The sequence below is a fragment of the Betta splendens genome, chromosome 14, assembly GCF_900634795.4.
Source record: "Betta splendens chromosome 14, fBetSpl5.4, whole genome shotgun sequence".
In the NCBI taxonomy this organism is placed as follows: Eukaryota; Metazoa; Chordata; class Actinopteri; order Anabantiformes; family Osphronemidae; genus Betta; species Betta splendens.
Window position 1 is genome coordinate 17,179,022 of NC_040894.2, and position 22,050 is coordinate 17,201,071.

A 22,050-nucleotide genomic window follows, 5' to 3' on the forward strand; every position below is an offset into this window, starting at 1 on the left:
TCCCAGGCAGCTGGGCAACGACTGGGTCACGGCTCGTAAGAAACGTAGCTTTAGGCAGGCGCCCACGGTGCACCACCAACCGCTTCACGTTTCAAACAGATTTTCCCCACTCAGCGACACACCCGCTGAGAAACCCACTCTGATCATTGGTGACTCCATAGTCCGAAACGTGAAGTTAGAGAATCCAGCGGTCATAGTTAGGTGTTTGCCTGGGGCCAGAGCGGGCGACATTGAGTCTTATCTTAAGCTCCTGTCTAAGGATAAACGTAAGTACGCTAAGATCGTAATACACGCAGGAGCTAATGACGCCCGGTTACGCCAATCGGAAGTCACTAAAACTAACATTGAGTCGGTGTGTTCGTTCGCCAAAACAATGTCGGACTCCGTAGTTTTCTCTGGTCCCCTCCCCAATGTGACCAGCGATGACATGTATAGCCGGCTGTCATCGCTCCACCGCTGGTTGTCTAGGTGGTGTCCTGCAAACGATGTGGGCTTTGTGGCTAATTGGAGCACTTTTTGGGGAAAACCTGGGCTGATTAGAAGAGACGGCGTCCATCCCACGTTGAACGGAGCCTCTCTGCTCTCTAGTAACATGGCCATGTTGCTTAGTTCCCCCACTCCGTGACAACTCAGAGTGGAGCCCAGGACGCAGAGTCGCAGTCTTACACGCCTCTCTGCATGTTCTCTACAGCCGCGACCCACTCTTAGTTATCGCATAGAGACTGTGTCTGCTTCTCGACCACCTAAACTATACAAGTCACAAACAAATCAAAGAGGAGTGACTTACCAGAATTTAATAAACATCAAAACAGTTCCTCTTACGGAACAAAGTAATAGTAAGCTAATAAAGTGTGGTTTATTAAATATCAGATCTCTCTCATCTAAATCCTTTTTAATAAATGACTTGATAAGTGACCATCACATAAATCTGTTCTGTCTCACTGAAACCTGGCAGCATGAGGATGAATATGTTACTTTAAATGAGTCGACTCCAATGAGTCACATCAACTATCATGTTCCAAGAAGTACAGGTAGAGGTGGAGGAGTAGCAGCAGTTTATAAATCAGATTTATTAATTACTCCTAAACCTAAACATAGTTATAACTCATTTGAGAGCCTCACTCTGAGCCTTTCTCACCCAGACTCTAAAACTCAGAAACCAGTTGTGTTTTGTATTGTTTACCGTCCTCCTGCTCCATATTCAGAGTTCTTAACTGAATTCTCTGAATTCTTATCTGACTTAGTTCTTAGCACAGATAAAGTCATTGTAGTGGGAGACTTTAACATTCATGTAGATGTTGACAGCAACTGTCTCAGCACTGCTTTTAACTCCTTAATAGACACTATTGGTTTTACACAGCAGGTAAATGAACCCACTCATCGTTTTAACCACACCCTAGATCTTGTCCTGACATATGGAGTTGAAATTGATAATTTAATAGTTCTTCCCCAAAACCCTCTGTTATCTGACCATTTCTTATTAACTTTTGAATTTAGCACAACTGACCCTATAACAGCTGGAAAGAAATGTTACTATAGCAGATGTTTATCTGACAATGCTGTTGCCAGATTCAAGCAGATGATTCCATCATCTTTTGCCTCAATGTCTTGCAGATACACAGAGAACAGTCACCTTAATCCTTATGAACAGGTTGACTGTCTTGTAGATGATGCTGCAGCTTCTCTACGTACAATGTTAGACACAGTGGCTCCTCTGAAGAAGAAGACAGTGAATCAGAGGAGGTTAGCTCCGTGGTATAACTCAGACATCCGCAGTCTAAAGCAAAGGACTAGACAACTAGAAAGACAGTGGCGTTCCAACAAAATAAATGTAAACTGCATTGCATGGAAGGACAGTCTAATGAAATATAAAAAAGCACTTTGTGCTGCTAGAAAAACATATTATTCCTCCCTAATTGAGGAAAACAAAAACAACCCCAGGTTTCTTTTCAGCACTGTAGCCAGGCTGACAAAGAGTCATAGCTGTATTGAGTCTACTATCCCCTTAAATCTCAGCAGCAATGACTTTATGAACTACTTTACTAATAAAATTATCATCATTAGAAAAAACATTCAGCAGCGACTTCTTCCAAATGACAGAAAGCACTGTCTAGATCCATCAACTTTAAATTTATTAAATCCTCTGTCTTACCTAGACAGCTTCTCCCCCATAACTCATATGGAGTTAACCTCAATAATTAACTCTTCCAAGTCGTCCACTTGTCTTTTAGATCCAATCCCAACCAGATTACTCAAAGAAGCTCTACCTTTAATCAGCTCATCCATATTAAATCAAATCAACCAATCTTTACAACTAGGCTATGTACCACAGGCTTTTAAGGTGGCTGTGGTCAAACCTCTATTGAAAAAACCAACCCTTGACCCTGGACAACTAGCCAACTATAGGCCCATTTCAAATTTACCCTTTATTTCCAAGATTCTGGAAAAAATCGTGGCTTAACAATTATCTGACCACCTTAGTGGGAATAACCTGTATGAAGATTTTCAGTCAGGATTTAGAAAACATCATAGCACAGAAACAGCTCTGGTTAGAGTCACTAATGATCTTCTATTAGCTTCGGACAATGGTCTAGTTTCTGTCCTTGTCCTGTTAGATCTTAGTGCTGCATTTGATACAATTGATCATCACATTCTATTACAGACACTAGAACATAGAATCGGGATTAATGGAACAGCATTGGGATGGTTTAAATCCTATTTGTTGAACAGATTCCAGTTTGTTCATGTTAATGATAAATTCTCCACACGCACAAGGATTAGCTATGGAGTTCCACAGGGTTCTGTGCTGGGTCCAATTCTGTTTAGCTTATACATGTCTCCTCTAGGTGAGATTATTAGAAAGCATTCTATTAATTTTCATTTTTACGCAGATGATACTCAGCTATACATGTCCTTGGAACCAAATGAAACAGATCAACTAGTCAAAATTCAGGGTTGTTTAAAAGTCATCAAATCCTGGATGTCCCAAAACTTCCTTCAACTAAACTCAGATAAAACCGAGATTCTTATTGTTGGGCCTAAAAATCTGAGAGAGACACTATTAAGTCAGATAGCCACCCTGGATGGCATAACATTAGCTTCAGATTCTACTGTGAGGAACCTTGGTGTCATCTTTAACCAGGATCTCTCTTTTACATCATACATTAAACAAATCTCCAGAACCGCCTACTTCCACCTTAGAAATATAGTTAAAATCAGAAGCATCCTCTCTCAGAGCGATGCAGAGAAACTGATCCATGCATTTGTTACCTCTAGGCTGGACTACTGTAACTCCTTACTCATAGGATGTCCTAACAGCTCCTTAAAAAACCTACAGCTCATTCAAAATGCTGCAGCCAGAGTTCTGACAGGACTTAGAAAGAGAGATCACATTTCTCCTACATTAGCTTCTCTGCACTGGCTGCCTGTAAAATGTAGGATAGAATTTAAAATTCTCCTACTCACATACAAAGTACTCAATGATAAAGCTCCTTCTTATCTTAAAGACCTTATAGTTCCTTATGCTCCCAGCAGAACACTTCGTTCTCAGAGCGCTGGGCTACTTGCGGTTCCTAGAGTGTTTAAATGTAGAACAGGGGGCAGAGCTTTTAGCTACCAAGCTCCTCTCCTCTGGAACCAGCTCCCTCTTCAGGTTCGAGAAGCTGACACACTCTCCACCTTTAAGATTAGGCTTAAAACCTTCCTTTTTGATAAAGCTTATAGTTAGAGATGGTTCAGGTCACTGGCAATTATTGTTAGTCACAGGAACCATCTCTTAGTTAAGCTGCAATAGACATAGACTGCTGGGGGACTTAATTTATACACTGAGCTCCTCTGTTTCCTTCTACCTCCTCTGTCCCATAACCTCCCATCATTGTCCCATGTTTAACTAACCTTGTCTCTTTCTGTCCAGTAGTTGTGCTTCTCTCCTCTCTCCCCCCCACCCCCACTCTTTCTCCCTCTCTGTCCTCACCCACAGGTATCATTGGACTCAAAGTTTGGTGTCTGTGATGGGCAGCTGCGGATCCAACCATCCTGCCTGCATCCAGTCCCTGGTCCTACCATCCTGCCTGTGCTCTGTTGTTGCTTGTTGTTGCTTGTTGCTGTTGCTGTGCTTTTCTATCTCTCTATCCTCTCACCCCAACCGGTCGAGGCAGATGGCCGCCCACATCCAGTCTGGTTCTGCTGGAGGTTTCTTCCTCGTTAGAGAGGGAGTTTTTCCTCTCCACTGTTGCTGTCAAATTAAATGCTTGCTGTATGTGGGATTTGTTGGGTTTAGTTGTGTGAGGTTTTAAACCTTACTTTGTAAAGTGCCTTGAAATAACTTTGTTGTGATTTGGCGCTATATAAATAAAATTGAATTGAATTGAATTGGTCTTGCGCGTGACAAGCGGAGATACTGGCCACTATACTAACGAGGACCAAATTTGCCATTTTGTGGTCTGTAGGACACCAAATCACACTTGACACACAATTTTTGTGTGGAATTTAAGCTGCAACAAAGCAAGTTTGTGGTTCAAGTATTTTCCAAAGAGAGCAAAAACATTTGGAGGCTCCGCTTTAGCTCTATTGATTCACATGTACCCATGGAAAGCATAGTCGACATATGCAACAAGTTTTTTTCTAACGCTCCTTCCTCAAGAACGGTCTCTCAAAGCCCTGTCAGGTTGAATGTGTGTGACACACCATGAGCGTTCACAAGATGGCAAGTTGGAACTGCATTTCCTGTGAAAGAGTGCTGGGATATGGCAAAGTGCACTGGCAAGTCTATGTTCGCTAAAGGACTGTCCTGTACACATTTCAAAAAGACTGGCTATCATTGGTTGCTTTTCACTTTGAAACGCACCTGAACACAAAATGCTTACCTGGCAGAACTCCAAAGCTCCTAGAGACACTGCAGAGGAGGGTTGTGAATGGCTCCACTTTTTGCTAGCATGCTCTGGCGCACTAATTTGGACTTGAGAAGAATCTATAATTAAAGGGGCAAAAGGGTCTTGAGAAGTGTTGGGGGACCTCATAATAATAATTCTGTTCATAACAGATTATACATAAGGTCCCACATGCTCAGACAAAGGAGGCACTGCGGCCTGCATGTAAAGTCCTCATCCTGATAGTAGTGAATGAGAACAAAGAGATTTCAAATCTCAGCGCCAAAACCAGGCGCCAGGCTGGGGACCCATACCTGGCTCCCCCGCTGACATCCAACTCCCGCTGACACCAGCGACAAACGGAGGAGAAACTTGGACGTCAGCCATCCTGATTGGACCAAACAATAGGACGGGCGTGACCAAAAACACGGTTATAAAAGTCGCCGTGACCGAAGACTCGTCCCTTGTTCTCTCCCTTCTTCTCTTCGATCTCCCCTCCCCTTGTTCTCTTCGATCTCCCGTTTCCCCTTCCTCTCTTCGACCCTCTCGCTGCCCCACCTGGAGCTTCCCTCGGCACCAGCACGCCTGAAGCCTCCACCGCAGCCAGCAGCTGAACCAACGGAGACGTCGTCACAGAGAACGGGCCTGATCACCCATCTACTTCCAGCCACACTGCAGGAAACCGCCAGCTTAACCGCCTCACTCGCCGCCGCATCAGCTGATCACGACGCGATCACCGCGACGCACACCTGGACCGGACCGGACCGCAACAGCGCAAGCACGCACGCACGCACGCAACGCCGGAGCTTCTCACCAGGATTGAGCAGTAAGGCAGAGGCATTCTTAAGTCTGAGCAGAGTAGAACTCTTAGGGTATCAGTAATTGTTTTATTGTTGTGTTGTTTCTTTTCCTGCACACACGATCTGACCGCTGTGTATTTCCGCGATCACGTGACTGTAACGCTGTTACAGATCTACGTGAATCTAAGAGGTGCACATTGAAGTGTTGTAACCTGTGATTTCGCTAGCTTAAGTACTTTATTGTGTTACTGTGTAGTGCTCTGTTTCTGCTGCGACCACGCCAAGCGCACGTTTCAACCACTGCACGCTTCCGCGATCACGTGACTATATCGCAGAATATAGCCCCACGTGTTTGTGTGACCACAAGCCTTATCCACGCTAGTCCCACTTCACACTCCTTTACACGCTTCTTTCCCTGTGAGCGCCAGACACGCGCGCTCCATTCAAAGGGCTCACCGGCACACGCGCGCAGCTGTGCCACCTCACCACGCCCCTAAAGGGGGGCGCTCTCCTCCTCCTCCTCTTCTCTCTTTCTCTCTCTCTCTCTCACCCTCACACACACATACACACACACACACACACACACACACACACACACACACACACACACACCCCTCTTATCTCAGGTAACGCGCATACACATACAGAACGCCAGACACGAACACACCATAAGATTAAGTTGTGATTTGCTGAGTTATTCAAGATAGTGTTGACACTAGAGTTAATATTAACTGTTTAATAAAGCGTTCATAATTTAATTGGTCGTTGTTTGTGATTATTTGTATATGGTTTTGCAGCACTAGTGAATTGAGTCGGCTATGGTACGGAGTTCACCCTTCAACTAACTTAAATACAAATGAGACTGTATTGGCTATTCCAAATCGGTTATTGGTCCCTGGAAACAGGGTGGTGCCCCGTAAACTAAGTAATTATTAATTCAATTAATAATTATTAAATCAATAATAGTAAGTGTTTCACTTACCAAACTATAGACATTCGTCATATAGTTATATATATTTAAGCTAATAACCAAGATTTGTGAATCTAAATTATAAACATAATTGGTATCTCCAATCAGGAGCTATAAATCCAATTATTATAATTTGTGCTCCTCGCATATCCCCAACATAATTGGTGCCCCGTGTGAGGCCGACAAAGATTATTCACCGTGCTGTAAATCTGTACAAATAATCTACTGGTGGATGCAAGAATCCATAACTGTGTGTGGCAGAAACCAAGGTGCCCTTTGCTTTAACACTAGTTACTGAGAACTGCAGTAGGAAGAGTGGGCCTAGAAACTTAGCTTCCAATTTGCATTAAGAGGCCAAGTGTAGCTTTAGCATAGGTTGCCAAACCACCAGTGGTACTAGTGTTAGCCTAGCTACTATCTTAGCTATTAACTCAGGGTTAGCTGCCATCAGTGTTACCAAGCTGTGCTTTGTTAGCTTAACGTTAGCTTAGCAATGAGCTACCACATGTCAGCTTGTGTGTGTGCATGTTAGCATGCTACCATTAGCATAGCAACCCCAGAGATTGAGAATAAGTTGTGCCAAGCCGTCACTGAAACCAAAGTGAGTAGGCTTAGTACCTTTTCAGTTAGCAACGGGAGCCAAGGTTGGTTTTCAGCAAGAAAAACCCAGACAAGCCTCCACCGCTAACACATAATAAACATTCAAGTAAGCCACAGGTTGAAGTGTCACCTGTGCACCACTGTTTTAGCTGTAGTTGTAAACCACATTGCTCCTCAGAACCAGAATGGGCAACGTGAATCTTTGGAGATCTGGTGCTGAACGTTCCCCCAAGCAGGGAAACTTAGACTTTCAAGGAGTTGTTGCAAAGATCTTAGATGTGTCAGTAACAGAATTAGAAGAACTCAATAGTTATACTATTGATGAATGTGAAGCGGAGTTGCAGAGGTATTTATCTTACATGACCAAGCCCTCAACGGAAACTCACCTGGCCCAAGAGGTAATGGGTGAGTTGGCTCTACTCTGCCACCGCAAGGTGCAGCTGAAGGCTGCAGAGTACGAAAAGAAGCTCTTCCTTGTGTGCAGTGGCTACAAAGCTGAGCAGGAGACCGTTTCCCGCCTCAAGCAGAGTCTCTGGGTAACGAAACAAGAGCTGGAGCAGCTCCGGGAAGATAAGGAGAGATTGCAGCAGGACCATGACGCCCTACAATCTAGTCTCCTAGTGGCCCATCAAGAGGTTGAGAAAGCCAGGAGGAAGAGCCAGAGTGATCAGGTAGACACGGCAGCCAGTCCAAGGAGACCAGAGCTGACCAAGTCAGGCGTAGATGGTGAGAGTAGGCTAGCTCCCAGGAAGGCTGAGCAGCCCCTGCCTCTTGACAGCCAAACAAACCGATCACATGCAAAGCTGCAGATGCCCAAAGCAGGCGCAGTGGCTCTCGCCCAGAGGCTAGAGACCCCCCAGCCACCTCCTTACGAGCACCAGCTCAGTACAGCTACTTGTGTTACCAGTGAGATAGCCAAAGGCAAAGGTTTTCAGACCACTACAGTGGCTGAGTACAGGGACACTAGCACTCCAGTGCACAGGAAAGCATCCAGAGCAAACTTGTTTTACTCCCCCTCATGCACTGAGGACAGGAATGCCCCCACTCTGAGGAGGGAAAACTCACCTGAGAACCAGAGTGACAGTGGTAGGTTAAGCCCCCTGTTGGAGAAAGCACCTCGTCTCAAACGCAGGAAGCAGCGTCGGGTTCACCCACGTTACAGCGACCAGTGGGACGACACAGGCTCAAGTGACTCTGATAGTGCTTATCCTTCCCCAAACTTAGGTTTGCGCCTACGCCAGCTTGAATCCCTAGCCAAGGACATTGAGTGCTTTGACCCCAAGAGCCATGATTCTACCATAGACGACTACTTGCAGGAAGTCGATCGTTGCTTATTGGACCTCCCTCATGCAACAGCTCGCGAGAAACTAAAGCTAATGTGGAAGACTACACCCAGGAGTGTCCATGTCTTCATGGAAACACTCAAGCCTGCCATTCGGGATCAATACTCTTCACTCTGTCGAGCTTTAAGAGAAGAATATGCCCCATATTCTGACCCGGCAGCAACTATCTTTGAAGCGTTCAATGTCTTACACAAAAGAAATGAACCTCCCAAAGAATATTACAGACGCCTCAGAAAGGCCTACTTCCAAGGACGGAATACACCAGGTCTAGAAGAAGACAGTACATTCCAGTCCTTATTCCTGCATAATCTCCATGACAGCATCCAATTTGATGTCGCCATGCACTGTAAGACAGGCAGGCGCACAATGCAGGGAGTTGTGAGATATGCCCAACTGGTATGGGAAACGCGTGTACGCCCCATTAGGAGACCTGTAGCGGACGCCAGAGTTTTTAGTATCCAGACCCATCAAAAGTCTGACTTAACACTTGAAGGCCACGAAATGCCTCGTGCTAAGAGAAGCAGACGAGGGCAAAGGAAGACTCAAAACCGCAGGTCACGTCGCCAGCAGGTTGACACAGTCAACCGGGAAGATGAGCCTCTTCAACGCTGTAATTCAAGGCCAAAACAACCTCGTTCCCACCCACGAGGGGGAAGAGGTCGGTTCAGACAGAACTTGAACCGTAGGTACAGGGACCACAGTCCAGTTCACCTGTCACGGGAAGACTCAGAGGTGGACATTGTAAGTCTGGTACGGAGATGCGTGGAGGAAGCCCTAAAAGAACTTGACAGGCCTAACAGTTCGGCTGCTCCTTCAGACCTCTCAACAGAAGCCAGACACTGACTCCCCACTAGTGGATTACACCAGGCGTATTTCCCTATCACACTAGGTATGAAAGACATAGGTGGCCTAGACCAGGCACCAAGCCTGCGTCAAACACATCCACATACCAAAAGGGGGGAGCAGTCCCAGCTCCCAAAGGCGAGGGTAGACTAGTCCATGCCACAACGTGATATGTATAAAGAGAACTAGTCCGCATCCATTGTAGGTCCCAAAAATCTTATCAGCAACCTGGTAGGAATAGCTGGATCTCTGGATGAGCCTAAACAATGTGTAAGCCACACATAGTTCATTCTTCTCCTAAATGATTTTGCAGCCTCCTGAGACCCTCCAGGACAATCAGAGAAGATAATTCAGGTACAGGTAGCTAGGTAGGCTAATGAAATCTCATCTGCAAGTTAGCTCCTCGGTCAGAGTCAGTAGCAACTTATTGAGTTTCTGTTGAAGCCTTTTAAAGGAAAGCCTTGTGTCCACTACCACCACGGTTATGCATCCCTTTCAGGTACCACAACCCTGGCAGTACCAATTGTGGTTAGATTAATCTAAAAGCAGGTCCATGTCTTTATAGATCTCATGCAACGAGAGAATGTACACACTGTAGTCCACACCAGACACAAACATGTACACTTCATAAAGACACCAACCTGGCAACGCCTTGCCAGCTAACAACTCTTTCACGAGTTGACCAGCAAACACTAACCACACCTCTCTTCACTCATCTATCCCTCTCTTTTCTCGTGTTTTCTTTCACCTAAGAAATACATAGGAAATGATATGGTTTAGGATTGTAGACAGACATGCTTTTGCCTCTGCTCAGACATGCTATTGCCTCTGCTCAGACATGCTATTGCCTCTGCTCAGACATGCCTCTAAAATGCTCAGACTTGCCTCCAACTCTAGCAAACAAGGACTGTTTGGAATACATGGACTGTCAATGAACATTGATAATGCCCACAGGAGATGACAAGTACACTGAGGACCTCAACGAACCTGTCAGAGCACATGGACCCTTTCAACGTCTTGTTCCAAAGCGACGGCTGACACGCCATCATTCGGAACAAAAAGGGGGGATGTTGGGGGACCTCATAATAATAATTCTGTTCATAACAGATTATACATAAGGTCCCACATGCTCAGACAAAGGAGGCACTGCGGCCTGCATGTAAAGTCCTCATCCTGATAGTAGTGAATGAGAACAAAGAGATTTCAAATCTCAGCGCCAAAACCAGGCGCCAGGCTGGGGACCCATACCTGGCTCCCCCGCTGACATCCAACTCCCGCTGACACCAGCGACAAACGGAGGAGAAACTTGGACGTCAGCCATCCTGATTGGACCAAACAATAGGACGGGCGTGACCAAAAACACGGTTATAAAAGTCGCCGTGACCGAAGACTCGTCCCTTGTTCTCTCCCTTCTTCTCTTCGATCTCCCCTCCCCTTGTTCTCTTCGATCTCCCGTTTCCCCTTCCTCTCTTCGACCCTCTCGCTGCCCCACCTGGAGCTTCCCTCGGCACCAGCACGCCTGAAGCCTCCACCGCAGCCAGCAGCTGAACCAACGGAGACGTCGTCACAGAGAACGGGCCTGATCACCCATCTACTTCCAGCCACACTGCAGGAAACCGCCAGCTTAACCGCCTCACTCGCCGCCGCATCAGCTGATCACGACGCGATCACCGCGACGCACACCTGGACCGGACCGGACCGCAACAGCGCAAGCACGCACGCACGCACGCAACGCCGGAGCTTCTCACCAGGATTGAGCAGTAAGGCAGAGGCATTCTTAAGTCTGAGCAGAGTAGAACTCTTAGGGTATCAGTAATTGTTTTATTGTTGTGTTGTTTCTTTTCCTGCACACACGATCTGACCGCTGTGTATTTCCGCGATCACGTGACTGTAACGCTGTTACAGATCTACGTGAATCTAAGAGGTGCACATTGAAGTGTTGTAACCTGTGATTTCGCTAGCTTAAGTACTTTATTGTGTTACTGTGTAGTGCTCTGTTTCTGCTGCGACCACGCCAAGCGCACGTTTCAACCACTGCACGCTTCCGCGATCACGTGACTATATCGCAGAATATAGCCCCACGTGTTTGTGTGACCACAAGCCTTATCCACGCTAGTCCCACTTCACACTCCTTTACACGCTTCTTTCCCTGTGAGCGCCAGACACGCGCGCTCCATTCAAAGGGCTCACCGGCACACGCGCGCAGCTGTGCCACCTCACCACGCCCCTAAAGGGGGGCGCTCTCCTCCTCCTCCTCTTCTCTCTTTCTCTCTCTCTCTCTCACCCTCACACACACATACACACACACACACACACACACACACACACACACACACACCCCTCTTATCTCAGGTAACGCGCATACACATACAGAACGCCAGACACGAACACACCATAAGATTAAGTTGTGATTTGCTGAGTTATTCAAGATAGTGTTGACACTAGAGTTAATATTAACTGTTTAATAAAGCGTTCATAATTTAATTGGTCGTTGTTTGTGATTATTTGTATATGGTTTTGCAGCACTAGTGAATTGAGTCGGCTATGGTACGGAGTTCACCCTTCAACTAACTTAAATACAAATGAGACTGTATTGGCTATTCCAAATCGGTTATTGGTCCCTGGAAACAGGGTGGTGCCCCGTAAACTAAGTAATTATTAATTCAATTAATAATTATTAAATCAATAATAGTAAGTGTTTCACTTACCAAACTATAGACATTCGTCATATAGTTATATATATTTAAGCTAATAACCAAGATTTGTGAATCTAAATTATAAACATAATTGGTATCTCCAATCAGGAGCTATAAATCCAATTATTATAATTTGTGCTCCTCGCATATCCCCAACAGAAGAGAGCAGTCAGCTGTTGCAGCCATCTTGGGTGGCTGCCATTGTTGGTGTGTCTGGCCAGAGCAGTGTGTGTTGGAATGCAGATCATAGAGCTGTTAGGGTTTAAGGCTGCACTAGACCATTTCCTGTCGAGGAACCTCCACGTCTTGCTGACAAGGCAAGAGCAACACAAAGTCATGTTGTTCAAAAAGTGAGTCGAAGATTCTGCTTAAAGAGGAAGTCAATGTGCAACATGGTATGGGTTTCTGTCATGTAGTGGTTATCACGTTTGCTTCACACGCAAAAGGTCCCTTGTTTGATGCCAGGCAGAAAGAGGTAAGTTTTTCTTTTAACTTTCTCCATGCATAGGCAATTTTTATGCCACTGTAGCCATGTTCAAAATATCTATATAGTAGAAATGCGTGGCACATGATCTGTCGATTCTTCTAAAAAGCAACAAATCAAACATGAGGACATGGTTGCGTTTTGCATCTCAGAGTTTGGAAATCTGTTGCTGAAACCTGGGATGGACCGAAGGATGCAGATCTTCAGTCTAACACTCTCCCGCCTGAGCTACTCCAGCAAAAAAGAGTGACTCTGTGGTAGTCAAAAGCAGCAATCCTCAGCTGTTTTTTTAATAAAAGAAAATAAATTCATGCGTGATGTGGTGGGATGACAAAGAAAAACACTCCCCGTCAGGGAATCGAACCCTGGTTTTCCGCGTGACAAGCGGAGATACTGGCCACTATACTAACAAGGGTCAATCTTGCCATTTTGTGGTCTGTAGGACACCAAGTCACACTTGACACACAATTTTTTTGTGGAATTTAAGCTGCAACAAAGCAAGTTTGTGGTTCAAGTATTTTCCAAAGAGACCAAAAACATTTGGAGACTCCGCTTTAGCTCTATTGATTCACATGTACCCATGGAAAGCATAGTCGACATATGCAACAAGTTTTTTTCGAACGCTCCTTCCTCAAGAACTGTCTCTCAAACCCTTGTCAGGTTTCTGTAGTGTAGTGGTTATCACGTTTGCCTAACACGCAAAAGGCCCCTGGTTCAAAACCAGGCAGAAACTTTCACGTAATGTTTTGTCCGATGTAGATAATCAATGTGTGTGACACACCATGAGCGTTCACAAGATGGCCAGTTGGAACTGCAATTCCTGTGAAAGAGTCCCGGGATATGGCAAAGTGCACTGGCAAGTCTATGTTCACTAAAGGACTGTCCTGTCAACATTTCAAAAAGACAGGCTATCATTGGTTGCTTTTCACTTTTAAACGCACCTGAACACAAAATGCTTACCTGGCAGAACTCCAAAGCTCCTAGAGACACTGCAGAGGAGGGTTGTGAATGGCTCCACTTTTTGCTAGCATGCTCTGGCGCACTAATTTGGACTTGAGAAGAATCTATATTTAAGGGGGCAAAAGGGTCTTGAGAAGAGAGCAGTCAGCTGTTGCAGCCATCCTGGGTGGCTGCCATTGTTGGTGTGTCTGGCCAGAGCAGTGTGTGATGGAATGCAGATCATAGAGCTGTTAGGGTTTAAGGCTGCACTAGACCATTTTCTGTCCAGGAACCTTCACGTCTTGCTAACAAGGCACGAGCAACACAAAGTCATGTTGTTCAAAAAGTGAGTCAAAGATTCTGCTTAAAGAGGAAGTCAATGTGCAACATGGTATGGGTTTCTGTCATGTAGTGGTTATCACGTTTGCTTCACACGCAAAAGGTCACTTGTTTGATGCCAGGCAGAAAAAGGTAAGTTTTTCTTTCAACTTTGTCCATGCAGGGGTAATTTTTATGCCACTGTAGCCATGTTCAAAATATCTATGAAGTAGAAATGCATGGCACATGATCTGTCGATTCTTCTAAAAAGCAACAAATCAAACGTGAGGACATGGTTGCGTTTTGCATCTCAGAGTTTGGACATCTGTTGCTGAAACCTGGGATGGACCGACGGATGCAGATCTTCAGTCTAACACTCTCCCGCCTGAGCTACTCCAGCAAAAAAGAGTTACTTTGTGGTAGTCAAAAGCAGCAATCCTCAGCTGTTTTTTTATAAAAGAAAATAAATTCATGCGTCATGTGGTGGGATGACAAAGAAAAACACTCCCCGTCAGGGAATCGACCCCTGGTTTTCCGCGTGACAAGTGGAGATACTGGCCACTATACTAACGAGGACCAAATTTGCCATTTTTTGGTCTGTAGGACACCAAGTCACACTTGACACACAATTTTTGTGTGGAATTTAGGCTTTAACAAAGCAAATTTGTGGTTCAAGTATTTTCCAAAGTGACCAAAAACATTTGGAGGCTCCGCTTTAGCTCCATTGATTCACATGTACCCATGGAAAGCATAGTCGGACATATGCAACAAGTTTTTTTGGACCGCTCCTTCCTCAAGAACTGTCTCTCAAAGCCCTGTCAGGTTTCTGTAGTGTAGTGGTTATCACGTTTGCCTTACACGCAAAAGGCCCCTGGTTCGAAACCAGGCAGAAACTTTCACGTAATGTTTTGTCCGATGTAGATAATCAATGTGTGTGACAGTCCATGAGCGTTCACAAGATGGCCAATTGGAACTGCATTTCCTGTGAAAGAGTGCCGGGATATGGCAAAGTGCACTGGCAAGTCTATGTTCACTAAAGGACTGTCCTGTCAACATTTCAAAAAGACAGGCTATCATTGGTTGCTTTTCACTTTTAAACGCACCTGAACACAAAATGCTTACCTGGCAGAACTCCAAAGCTCCTAGAGACACTGCAGAGGAGGGTTGTTGTGGTGGAAATTTTCCATAAAGAAGTAGATGAGAGAGAGTTGTCCTTTTGTGCGATTTATTGAAATAATAAAGAAAATAAAAATAATGGGGAAAGCAAATAAAAAGCATGGATGTTGATCGTGCACATCAACAAACCAAAAACCAGCTGGGGAGATCAGTGCACGCACCACAAAGGTTTGATGCAAAGAGCCCACGATCTTCAAGTTGCTTCTGCCTTTTAGCTTCTCTGTCCGACTAGGGTGGAATGTCTTTCTAACCCAATCAAATTACATGCACCATCTCCTCCCTGTCGCAGTGTGTCTTAAGATATTTACATTCTCACACCTGCATTGCTGACGTCCAACTATCTGTGAGAAAGGAGCACCAAGTCTCAACAGACAGGGACACAACTCCCTGACCTTGGGTTTGGGAGCTAGAGTTGAGAGTCTATCAGGCAGAGACAATCATTGAACAATGTAGGTGAAATGTCAAATGCATACAGTAAGGCAAAACATAAGATATTAATTGCAGAACATAAGCCATAAATCATATAATAACTGCATAGAAGTAAGGAAGAGACATAGAAATATGGAAGAGACAATTTTTCCCATAACAGTTGTCAATGGCTCCACTTTTTGCTAGCATGCTCTGGCGCACTAATTTGGACTTGAGAAGAATCTATAATTAAGGGGGCAAAAGGGTCTTGAGAAGAGAGCAGTCAGCTGTTGCAGCCATCCTGGGTGGCTGCCATTGTTGGTGTGTCTGGCCAGAGCAGTGTGTGATGGAATGCAGATCATAGAGCTGTTAGGGTTTAAGGCTGCACTAGACCATTTTCTGTCCAGGAACCTTCACGTCTTGCTGACAAGGCAAGAGCAACACAAAGTCATGTTGTTCAAAAAGTGAGTCAAAGATTCTGCTTAAAGAGGAAGTCAATGTGCAACATGGTATGGGTTTCTGTCATGTAGTGGTTATCACGTTTGCTTCACACGCAAAAGGTCACTTGTTTGATGCCAGGCAGAAAAAGGTAAGTTTTTCTTTCAACTTTCTCCATGCAGGGGTAATTTTTATGCCACTGTAGCCATGTTCAAAATATCTATGAAGTAGAAATGCATGGCACATGATCTGTCGATTCTTCTAAAAAGCAACAAATCAAACGTGAGGACATGGTTGCGTTTTGCATCTCAGAGTTTGGACATCTGTTGCTGAAACCTGGGATGGACCGACGGATGCAGATCTTCAGTCTAACACTCTCCCGCCTGAGCTACTCCAGCAAAAAAGAGTTACTTTGTGGTAGTCAAAAGCAGCAATCCTCAGCTGTTTTTTTATAAAAGAAAGTAAATTCATGCGTCATGTTGTTGGATGACAAAAAAAACACTCCCCGTCAGGGAATCGAACCCTGGTCTTCCGCGTGACAAGCGGAGATACTGGCCACTATACTAACGAGGACCAAATTTGCAATTTTGTGGTCTGTAGGACACCAAGTCACACTTGACACACAATTTTTGTGTAGGATTTAGGCTGCAATAAACCAAGTTTGTGGTTCAAGTATTTTCCAAAGTGACCAAAAACATTTGGAGGCTCCGCTTTAGCTCCATTGATTCACATGTACCCATGGAAAGCATAGTCGGCACTTGCATCAAGTTTTTTTGAAACGCTCCTTCATCAAGAACTGTCTCTCAAAACATTGTCAGGTTTCTGTAGTGTAGTGGTTATCACGTTTGCCTAACACGTAAAAGGCCCCTGGTTCGAAACCAGGCAGAAACTTTCACGTAATGTTTTGTCCGATGTAGATAATCAATGTGTGTGACACACCATGAGCGTTCACAAGATGGCCAGTTGGAACTGCAATTCCTGTGAAAGAGTCCCGGGATATGGCAAAGTGCACTGGCAAGTCTATGTTCACTAAAGGACTGTCCTGTCAACATTTCAAAAAGACAGGCTATCATTGGTTGCTTTTCACTTTTAAACGCACCTGAACACAAAATGCTTACCTGGCAGAACTCCAAAGCTCCTAGAGACACTGCAGAGGAGGGTTGTGAATGGCTCCACTTTTTGCTAGCATGCTCTGGCGCACTAATTTGGACTTGAGAAGAATCTATAATTAAGGGGGCAATAGGGTCTTGAGAAGAGAGCAGTCAGCTGTTGCAGCCATCTTGGGTGGCTGCCATTGTTGGTGTGTCTGGCCAGAGCAGTGTGTGTTGGAATGCAGATCATAGAGCTGTTAGGGTTTAAGGCTGCACTAGACCATTTCCTGTCGAGGAACCTCCACGTCTTGCTGACAAGGCAAGAGCAACACAAAGTCATGTTGTTCAAAAAGTGAGTCGAAGATTCTGCTTAAAGAGGAAGTCAATGTGCAACATGGTATGGGTTTCTGTCATGTAGTGGTTATCACGTTTGCTTCACACGCAAAAGGTCCCTTGTTTGATGCCAGGCAGAAAGAAGCTAAGTTTTTCTTTTAACTTTCTCCATGCATAGGCAATTTTTATGCCACTGTAGCCATGTTCAAAATATTTATGAAGTAGAAATGCATGGCACATGATCTGTCGATTCTTCTAAAAAGCAACAAATCAAACGTGAGGACATGTTTGCGTTTTGCATCTCAGAGTTTGGACATCTGTTGCTGAAACCTGGGATGGACCGAAGGATGCAGATCTTCAGTCTAATGCTCTCCCGCCTGAGCTACTCCAGCAAAAAAGAGTGACTTTGTGGTAGTCAAAAGCAGCAATCCTCAGCTGTTTTTTTAATAAAAGAAAATAAATTCATGCGTCATGTGGTGGGATGACAAAGAAAAACACTCCCCGTCAGGGAATCGAACCCTGGTTTTCCGCGTGACAAGCGGAGATACTGGCCACTATACTATCAAGGGTCAAACTTGCCATTTTGTGGTCTGTAGGACACCAAGTCACACTTGACACACAATTTTTGTGTGGAATTTAAGCTGCAACAAAGCAAGTTTGTGGTTCAAGTATTTTCCAAAGAGGCCAAAAACATTTGGAGGCTCCGCTTTAGCTCTATTGATTGACATGTACCCATGGAAAGCATAGTCGACATATGCAACAAGTTTTTTTCGAACGCTCCTTCCTCAAGAACTGTCTCTCAATCCCTGTCAGGTTTCTGTAGTGTAGTGGTTATCACGTTTGCCTAACACGCAAAAGGCCCCTGGTTCGAAACCAGGCTGAAACTTTCACGTAATGTTTTGTCCGATGTAGATAATCAATGTGTGTGACACACCATGACCGTTCACAAGATGGCCAGTTGGAACTGCATTTCCTGTGAAAGAGTGCCGGGATATGGCAAAGTGCACTGGCAAGTCTATGTTCACTAAAGGACTGTCCTGTAAACATTTCAAAAAGACAGGCTATCATTGGTTGCTTTTCACTTTGAAACGCACCTGAACACAAAATGCTTACCTGGCAGAACTCCAAAGCACCTAGAGACACTGCAGAGGAGGTTTGTCAATGGGTCCACTTTTTGCTAGCATGCTCTGGCGCACTAATTTGGACTTGAGAAGAATCTATAATTAAGGGGGCAAAAGGGTCTTGAGAAGAGAGCAATCAGCTGTTGCAGCCATCTTGGGTGGCTGCCATTGTTGGTGTGTCTGGCCAGAGCAGTGTGTGTTGGAATGCAGATCATAGAGCTGTTAGGGTTTAAGGCTGCACTAGACCATTTCCTGTCGAGGAACCTCCACTTCTTGCTGACAAGGCAAGAGCAACACAAAGTCATGTTGTTCAAAAAGTGAGTCAAAGATTCTGCTTAAAGAGGAAGTCAATGTGCAACATGGTATGGGTTTCTGTCATGTAGTGGTTTTCACGTTTGCTTCACACGCAAAAGGTCACTTGTTTGATGCCAGGCAGAACAAGGTAAGTTTTTCTTTCAACTTTCTCCATGCAGGGGTAATTTTTATGCCACTGTAGCCATGTTCAAAATATCTATGAAGTAGAAATGCATGGCACATGATCTGTCGATTCTTCTAAAAAGCAACAAATCAAACGTGAGGACATGGTTGCGTTTTGCATCTCAGAGTTTGGACTTCTGTTGCTGAAACCTGGGATGGACCGAAGGATGCAGATCTTCATCCTAACACTCTCCCGCCTGAGCTACTCCAGCAAAAAAGAGTTACTTTGTGGTAGTCAAAAGCAGCAATCCTCAGCTGTTTTTTTATAAAAGAAAGTAAATTCATGCGTCATGTGGTGGGATGACAAAGAAAAACACTCCCCGTCAGGGAATCGAACCCTGGTCTTCCGCGTGACAAGCGGAGATACTGGCCACTATACTAACGAGGACCAAATTTGCCATTTTGTGGTCTGTAGGACACCAAGTCACACTTGACACACAATTTTTGTGTGGAATTTAGGCTTTAACAAAGCAAATTTGTGGTTCAAGTATTTTCCAAAGTGACCAAAAACATTTGGAGGCTCCGCTTTAGCTCCATTGATTCACATGTACCCATGGAAAGCATAGTCGGCGCTTTCAACAAGTTTTTTTGGACCGCTCCTTCCTCAAGAACTGTCTCTCAAAGCCATGTCAGGTTTCTGTAGTGTAGTGGTTATCACGTTTGCCTTACACGCAAAAGGCCCCTGGTTCGAAACCAGGCAGAAACTTTCACGTAATGTTTTGTCCGATGTAGATAATCAATGTGTGTGACACACCATGACCGTTCACAAGATGGCCAGTTGGAACTGCATTTCCTGTGAAAGAGTGCCGGGATATGGCAAAGTGCACTGGCAAGTCTATGTTCACTAAAGGACTGTCCTGTAAACATTTCAAAAAGACAGGCTATCATTGGTTGCTTTTCACTTTGAAACGCACCTGAACACAAAATGCTTACCTGGCAGAACTCCAAAGCTCCTAGAGACACTGCAGAGGAGGGTTGTTGTGGTGGAAATTTTCCATAAAGAAGTAGATGAGAGAGAGTTGTCCTTTTGTGCGATTTATTGAAATAATAAAGAAAATAAAAATAATGGGGAAAGCAAATAAAAAGCATGGATGTTGATCGTGCACATCAACAAACCAAAAACCAGCTGGGGAGATCAGTGCACGCACCACAAAGGTTTGATGCAAAGAGCCCACGATCTTCAAGTTGCTTCTGCCTTTTAGCTTCTCTGTCCGTCTACGGTGGAATGTCTTTCTAACCCAATCAAATTACATGCACCATCTCCTCCCTGTCGCAGTGTGTGTTAAGATATTTACATTCTCACACCTGCATTGCTGACGTCCAACTATCTGTGAGAAAGGAGCACCAAGTCTCAACAGACAGGGACACAACTCCCTGACCTTGGGTTTGGGAGCTAGAGTTGAGAGTCTATCAGGCAGAGACAATCATTGAACAATGTAGGTGAAATGTCAAATGCATACAGTAAGGCAAAACACAAGATATTAATTACAGAACATAAGTCATAAATCATATAATAACTGCATAGAAGTAAGGAAGAGACATAGACATAAGGAAGAGGCAATTTTTCCCATAACAGTTGTCAATGGCTCCACTTTTTGCTAGCATGCTCTGGCGCACTAATTTGGACTTGAGAAGAATCTATAATTAAGGGGGCAAAAGGGTCTTGAGAAAAGAGCAGTCAGCTGTTGCAGCCATCCTGGGTGGCTGCCATTGTTGGTGTGTCTGGCCAGAGCAGTGTGTGATGGAATGCAGATCATAGAGCTGTTAGGGTTTAAGGCTGCACTAGACCATTTTCTGTCCAGGAACCTTCACGTCTTGCTGACAAGGCACGAGCAACACAAAGTCATGTTGTTCAAAAAGTGAGTCAAAGATTCTGCTTAAAGAGGAAGTCAATGTGCAACATGGTATGGGTTTCTGTCATGTAGTGGTTATCACGTTTGCTTCACACGCAAAAGGTCACTTGTTTGATGCCAGGCAGAAAAAGGTAAGTTTTTCTTTCAACTTTCTCCATGCAGGGGTAATTTTTATGCCACTGTAGCCATGTTCAAAATATCTATGAAGTAGAAATGCATGGCACATGATCTGTCGATTCTTCTAAAAAGCAACAAATCAAACGTGAGGACATGGTTGCGTTTTGCATCTCAGAGTTTGGACATCTGTTGCTGAAACCTGGGATGGACCGAAGGATGCAGATCTTCATCCTAACACTCTCCCGCCTGAGCTACTCCAGCAAAAAAGAGTTACTTTGTGGTAGTCAAAAGCAGCAATCCTCAGCTGTTTTTTTTTATAAAAGAAAGTAAATTCATGCGTCATGTTGTGGGATGACAAAGAAAAACACTCCCCGCCAGGGGATCGAACCCTGGTCTTGCGCGTGACAAGCGGAGATACTGGCCACTATACTAACGAGGAGCAAACTTGCCATTTTGTGGTCTGTAGGACACCAAGTCACACTTGACACACATTTTTTGTGTGGAATTTAAGCTGCAACAAAGCAAGTTTGTGGTTCAAGTATTTTCCAAAGAGACCAAAAACATTTGGAGGCTCCGCTTTAGCTCTATTGATTCACATGTACCCATGGAAAGCATAGTCGACATATGCAACAAGTTTTTTTGGACCGCTCCTTCCTCAAGAACTGTCTCTCAAAGCCCTGTCAGGTTTCTGTAGTGTAGTGGTTATCACGTTTGCCTAACACGCAAAAGGCCCCTGGTTCGAAACCAGGCAGAAACTTTCACGTAATGTTTTGTCCGATGTAGATAATCAATGTGTGTGACACACCATGAGCGTTCACAAGATGGCCAGTTGGAACTGCAATTCCTGTGAAAGAGTCCCGGGATATGGCAAAGTGCACTGGCAAGTCTATGTTCACTAAAGGACTGTCCTGTCAACATTTCAAAAAGACAGGCTATCATTGGTTGCTTTTCACTTTTAAACGCACCTGAACACAAAATGCTTACCTGGCAGAACTCCAAAGCTCCTAGAGACACTGCAGAGGAGGGTTGTTGTGGTGGAAATTTTCCATAAAGAAGTAGATGAGAGAGAGTTGTCTTTTTGTGCGATTTATTGAAATAATAAAGAAAATAAAAATAATGGGGAAAGCAAATAAAAAGCATGGATGTTGATCGTGCACATAAACAAACCAAAAACC

The 22,050-nt window shown here is 44.6% G+C and overlaps 8 non-coding genes across 8 annotated transcripts; 6 read left to right on the top strand and 2 right to left on the bottom strand.

The window, feature by feature from the left end:
• The first annotated feature begins 13,264 nt into the window (after nt 1-13,264).
• On the top strand, nt 13,265-13,337 carry trnav-aac (transfer RNA valine (anticodon AAC)). The gene has a single exon. It is a non-coding gene; the product is annotated as a tRNA-Val (tRNA).
• Nucleotides 13,338-14,683: 1,346 nt separating this feature from the next.
• trnav-uac (transfer RNA valine (anticodon UAC)) lies at nt 14,684-14,756 on the top strand. The gene has a single exon. It is a non-coding gene; the product is annotated as a tRNA-Val (tRNA).
• A 1,628-nt stretch (nt 14,757-16,384) lies between these two features.
• On the bottom strand, nt 16,385-16,456 carry trnad-guc (transfer RNA aspartic acid (anticodon GUC)). The gene has a single exon. It is a non-coding gene; the product is annotated as a tRNA-Asp (tRNA).
• Nucleotides 16,457-16,701: 245 nt separating this feature from the next.
• On the top strand, nt 16,702-16,774 carry trnav-aac (transfer RNA valine (anticodon AAC)). Its single transcript has one exon. It is a non-coding gene; the product is annotated as a tRNA-Val (tRNA).
• Nucleotides 16,775-18,120: 1,346 nt separating this feature from the next.
• On the top strand, nt 18,121-18,193 carry trnav-aac (transfer RNA valine (anticodon AAC)). Its single transcript has one exon. It is a non-coding gene; the product is annotated as a tRNA-Val (tRNA).
• A 1,028-nt stretch (nt 18,194-19,221) lies between these two features.
• trnad-guc (transfer RNA aspartic acid (anticodon GUC)) lies at nt 19,222-19,293 on the bottom strand. The gene has a single exon. It is a non-coding gene; the product is annotated as a tRNA-Asp (tRNA).
• Nucleotides 19,294-19,538: 245 nt separating this feature from the next.
• On the top strand, nt 19,539-19,611 carry trnav-uac (transfer RNA valine (anticodon UAC)). Its single transcript has one exon. It is a non-coding gene; the product is annotated as a tRNA-Val (tRNA).
• Nucleotides 19,612-21,559: 1,948 nt separating this feature from the next.
• trnav-aac (transfer RNA valine (anticodon AAC)) lies at nt 21,560-21,632 on the top strand. Its single transcript has one exon. It is a non-coding gene; the product is annotated as a tRNA-Val (tRNA).
• The last annotated feature ends 418 nt before the right edge of the window (nt 21,633-22,050 follow it).